This window comes from Ixodes scapularis, unplaced genomic scaffold (genome assembly GCF_016920785.2).
Source record: "Ixodes scapularis isolate PalLabHiFi unplaced genomic scaffold, ASM1692078v2 PGA_scaffold1__304_contigs__length_218370807, whole genome shotgun sequence".
Taxonomy (NCBI): domain Eukaryota; kingdom Metazoa; phylum Arthropoda; class Arachnida; order Ixodida; family Ixodidae; genus Ixodes; species Ixodes scapularis.
Genome location: NW_024609846.1, coordinates 194,269,908 through 194,275,479, shown reverse-complemented (window position 1 = coordinate 194,275,479; position 5,572 = coordinate 194,269,908). Strand labels below are relative to the sequence as shown.

General features: G+C 49.9%; 1 pseudogene; it reads right to left on the bottom strand.

Moving 5' to 3' along the window:
• Nucleotides 1-289: 289 nt before the first annotated feature.
• On the bottom strand, nucleotides 290-1,781 carry LOC115324881 (annotated as a pseudogene).
• Nucleotides 1,782-5,572: the final 3,791 nt, after the last annotated feature.

The following is a 5,572-nucleotide window of genomic DNA, read 5'->3' as shown; positions in this document are numbered from 1 at the left end:
CATGACTAGTCCTTCTATTAGAAATTAGTAGAAAAACTCCCCCACCGTGCCGATGTCTGTCTTTGCGATAAACTGTAAAACCCGCCGGAAATACCTCAGCGTCACTAACAGTATCATCTAACCAAGACTCCGTCCCCATAACAACTTCAGGTTTAAGGGTCTCCAACAAAAGTGCAAACTCGTCTACTTTATTTTTGATGCTACGGCAATTTACCAATAGTACTGAAGGCGCCTGTTTTGTAGCTGCAGCCTCATGATTGCTTGGGCCATCTTTAGGCTTTCCGACCCGTCATTCGTGTTCTCTTGGTTGGCCAGGCGCCCGATATAAAACAGGTTGTCTCGTTTCGCTGTCCCAGATAAACGTCTGTCCATTGATAACCAGTTTATCGTGATTTAAATGAACCTTGTTCTCTCTGTTCTGCCTTTTCTCCTTCGCATAATTCCAAAGTTGACGCCTCTTTTCTTGGACTGCAAGACTAAAATCCTCGAAGACACTGAATGAAGTATTCTTGAATTTAAAAGCACTTCGCAACACAGACTCTTTGACCTTCCAACCCGGGACGTTGACTACAATTGGTCTGTTTTTTCCCATCTTTGTGTTTCCCCAATCGGTGGGCTCTTTCAATTAAAACATCGAGCGATAACACGTCTTTGCAGATTTTTGTGATCAGCCTTTCCGATTCTTCCCACGTTTCACTGCGAGAGTTGTCGGGAACTCCGAAAAATACCAAATTTGTCCTCCTGCTTCTGTTTTCAAGATCATCTAATTTTGCTTCTAATTTCCTGCCACTTCCTTCAATCTGCAAAACACGTTTTTCAATATCATTAGTTTTCAAGCTTATGGTATCAAACTTCCTCTCAAGATCAGCTTGTTTTGCCTCAATACCAGCTAACTTTCCCAAAACAGTCATTTGACCAGATTGCAATTCCAACAAAATGGTCTCAATTTTCCCAAGCTGTTCAATCTGTGCCTTAGTCATGGGACCGGGGTTTAGCTCCACGTCACCCGACAAAAGCAACAAGGTCTCAAAAAACGAAAACGATAGTTCACAGCACAAAGACATCAATGTAGCAATCACCCAAGAGCCAGCAAAATGCATGTATCTACAAAGCACACGTTTGTCGATTGGGCACGACACTCTGAGAAGCATTACATTGCTCGTTCGGCAACATTTTGAATGATTTAAATAACTAACCTGGTACATGGAGCAGCGTGAGTATGGGCCGAAAAGAGTGTCGTGCCCCAGCGGCTGAAGGCGAAGTAGCTCCCTTTTTTGGCAACGGTGCAGCGGATCCGGAAACGTCCCTCGATGCCTGGCCATCTGTCGGTCTTCAAGATGACACAGAAACTTTTCTGGAAAATCCGGTGGCTCGAGGGGATGATGAGTTGACGAAAAGAAGGTCGTCGCTGGCCATGACTCGTAGATTGGGGCCGCCGCCGTCCCGACGGAATTCGCCGTGACAGCGAGAATCCAAATCAGCACTTGGTACATGGAGCAGCGTGAGTATGGGCCGAAAAGAGTGTCGTGCCCCAGCGGCTGAAGGCGAAGTAGCTCCCTTTTATGGCAACGGTGCAGCGGATCCGGAAACGTCCCTCGATGCCTGGCCATCTGTCGGTCTTCAAGATGACACAGAAACTTTTCTGGAAAATCCGGTGGCTCGAGGGGATGATGAGTTGACGAAAAGAAGGTCGTCGCTGGCCATGACTCGTAGATTGGGGCCGCCGCCGTCCCGACGGAATTCGCCGTGACAGCGAGAATCCAAATCAGCACCTGGTACATGGAGCAGCGTGAGTATGGGCCGAAAAGAGTGTCGTGCCCCCTTCTTCGATCTTCGATCTCCCGCGGTCGTTCACCGGAGCGTGGACGTGGATCGTTCGGATGGAAGCCACGCAGCCCTATTTGCCGGTAAGGGCAGCGGCGGTAGATATGGTCGGCCTCCCCGCGGTGGTAGCAGATAGATCGTCGATCCGCTGTCCTCCACACGTCGGTTTTCCTCGGCGCCGACTGTTCTCGGTGGTCGTACTGACGTCCTTCGTCGTTTCGTCGGGGGTACGTCTGCGTTGGTGGGTCTCGTCGTGGCGCCACCGGGTAATGACGAGCAGTTGGCGGCGGTCGTCGGGCCACTGCGGCGTAGGTCAGCGTCGGCTCATCGGCTGCGGCCACGGTGACAGGGGCTTCCGGAAGGAACGCTCGCTGAACCTCGTCCCGAACAACCTCAGCAATGGAGATTGAGGCCGGGCGCTCAGCAGTCGGCAGAAGCTTCTTAAGCTCCTCCCGGACAACCTCGTGAATGAGCTCTCGAATGCCCGGGATGCCGTGGGCAAGGTCTCAAGGGCACTGCGGAACCGCGCTGACGCCTGGTAGCCTCTGGTAGTGGCTGGCTCGGGCTTGCAGGGCACGCTCGATGTTCGTCGCCTCGGTGACAAAATCTTCGACAGTTGTCGGAGGGCTACGAACAAGGCCGCCGTAGATGTTTTCTTTCACGCCCCGCATCAGGAACCGCAACTTCTCTTCAGGAGCGTTTCGGTCGGCGCGGTTCACGAGGCGGAGACCGTCCTCGACGAAACTTGTGACGCTCTCGTTTGGCCCTTGGCTTCTTGCGTGAAGAAGTTCTTCGGCCCGCTGACGTCGCTGCTGGCTGGCCAAAGTGCGTCGAAGCTCCGCCTGGAAGTCTTGCCACGACGAAATTGACGCTTCGTGGTTTGCAAACCACGTGCGTGCCGTGCCTTCCAGAGCGAAGTAGACGTTCTGGAGGCACTGCTCCGGTGTCCGTGCGTTATGGCGGGCAACTCGTTCATAATGTTGCAGCCAATCTTCAACGTCCTCGTGGACCTCCCCGTGGACCTCCCCGTGGAATAGCGTCGGAGTCCTGGGTGCGACGGGAAGGTATACGACGGCGGCGGCGGCCGGGTTCTGCGACGACTGGTTGTCCATCGTCGGCCTCGTTGGCTGCCTGGTCCTGGGTGGCAGAAGTCCGTGTTCCGGGAGTAGACCTTGGGTGCGCCGACTGGATCGGGTCGTAGGTTCCTCGTAGAGTGGTCTTCTCACCGGGCTTGGAATCGGACTTGCACTGCGGGCCCTTGGAGGGGAACGCTGCACGGGCATGCGGTACCCCGCACCTCCACCAAAAATGTCACGAAGGAACAAAAGAGGAAACAAAGAATAACTGAGGAAACAGAAACGTTTAATGGGGCGAACTTGTGCCCAAGAAATAAAAGAGGAAACAAGATAACAGCAGAGCGTCGCGGGCGTCGAAGTCGGCAAAAGAGCAGAGTCGAACGCTGGGGCAAAACTGACTCGACAAGGTCGCGGGCGGCCTTTTATCTAAAGTGAGTCACTATCTCAAAGATTCGGCGGAGAAGATTCGAGCGTAGTGCGCTTGGGGCGAGAGTGAACACGCAATTTCTGGAACAACTAAAGCAGGGATAAATGATAGAAGCTACGTCCAGAACAAGAATAAACGAGAACTTTCTAGAGGTCCGTGACCGAGCGTTGCTTTTTCGGTTCTGCGCGCGGCAATATTTACATACCTTTTATAGATGACCAAGTTACATTTTATGCAATGGAACTGTCGCGGTATTTTAAGAAATATTGATGATGTGAAATATTTCATGGATCAGCTTCGGCCCATCGCTCTCGCCTTGCAAGAAACCCATCTTCACACTAATTCGTTTAACATTTTAAGACGTCTTCAGGTTTTAAGAAAAGATCGCCCCTCTTCCACCCCTTCTGGTGGTGTTGCAGTGGTCGTGCAGAGTGGAGTTGCTTGCTCTAAAGTTCCCCTCTGCACGCCGCTGGGAGCTGTTGCAGTACGTCTCCTTCTGTACTGCCTTGTAACAATTGTTTCTTTATACTTACCACCTAACATTCATTTAAACCTTCAAGAGCTGCAGGGACTCATAGGACAGCTCCCGCAACCTTTTTTTTAATTTTAGGAGATTTTAATGCTCATCATCCAATGTGGGGTAGTACCCGTCAAGACTCCCGTGGTGGTGTAATTGGACGTCTTTTATCGTCTTCGGGGCTGTGCCTTCTTAACGGGAGAAAGCGAACCTTTTTTAGTGCGGCACACAACTCATTCACATCCATTGATCTATCTATTACTTCACCTTCATTACTTCCTTGCTTCTCCTGGAAGGTTCTTCATAACCCTTTTGGAAGTGATCATTATCCAGTTCTTTTCGAGAGTACCGTTCCATTGCCTAATCTTTTAAAGCGGGTCCCTAGGTGGAAGTTAGGCAAGGCAGACTGGGCACTATTTAATCTTCACTCCACTTTAGATCCTTCGCTTCTTTCTTCTATGTCCCCTGAGAATGCTGCACTTAATGTTACTGAGCAGATACTAAAGGCTGCTCAGCAGTCCATTCCACAAACATCTGGTAATACACCCAAAAAATGTAAACCTTGGTGGAATAAGGAGTGTGCCACAACCCGGGCGGACTAAAATAGGGCGCGGGACAGATTTCGCAGATACCCCACTTCAAGCAACCAAGCGACGAAAAGCCAAAGCTTGTTGGAGGCAAAGCGGAAGTCGTGGATGAAGTATCTCTCTTCTTTAACCAGCTTTGTCCCAGCCAAAGAGGCCTGGGACAGATACAGGAAAGTAAATGGGGACTACAGATGCTTTGCCATTCCAACGTTTAATGCTCCTTCTTCGCCACTAAAAGATATTGGTAACATACTCGGGGAACATTTTTATAATTCATCTAGTTCGGCCAACTACAGTGTTATATTCGGACAGTTAAAAGCTCGTGCGGAACGACAGAAGCTTGTCATGTCAGGAGGAAATTCAGCATCCTATAGCCAATCATTTACGCGATGCGAGCATGAGATGGCTCTTAATGTGACAAAGCTTTCTGCCCCTGGTCCCGATGAAATTCATTATGAAGTGCTGCGCCGCCTTTCTCCAAAATCCCTTGAAAACCTTCTCCAGTTTTTTAATCTTTTGTGGGAAAAGGCGTGTTTCCCTCAGGCTTGCAAACACGCACATATCATCCCCCTCCTAAAGCCGAACAAAGACCCCTCACAATCATCAAGCTATCGCCCAATTGCACTGACAAGCTGCCTTGGGTAAACATATGAAAGGCTTATAAACAGGCGACTGGTCTGCATGTTAGAAAGACAGAGGGTCTTTGATAACTATCAATGTGGATTCCGCCAAGGTCGATCTACCCTTGACCACTTAGTTCGCCTGGAAACTGTGATACGTGAGGCATTTGTAAACAGGCAGCACTGTGTTGCGGTTTTTTTCGACTTAGAAAGGGCATATGACACAGCGTGGAGGTACGGCATTCTCCGAAACCTGTATGCCTGTAATATCCGGGGCCGTATGCTGCGAAGCATAAAGGAATATCTGACGGATAAGACTTTCCAAGTTTGTCTCGGCTCAGCCCTGTCTGATTCCTTTGTTCAAGGAAATGGAGTCCCTCAAGGGGCGTTTTAAGCGTGACTTTGTTTTTGCTAACAATGAATTCACTCGCACAACTGCTGCCACCCTCTATTTCATATTCTCTTTATGCTTATGATATACAGATTTCATCATCGTCTTTTAACCTTTCTAGCTGTGAGCA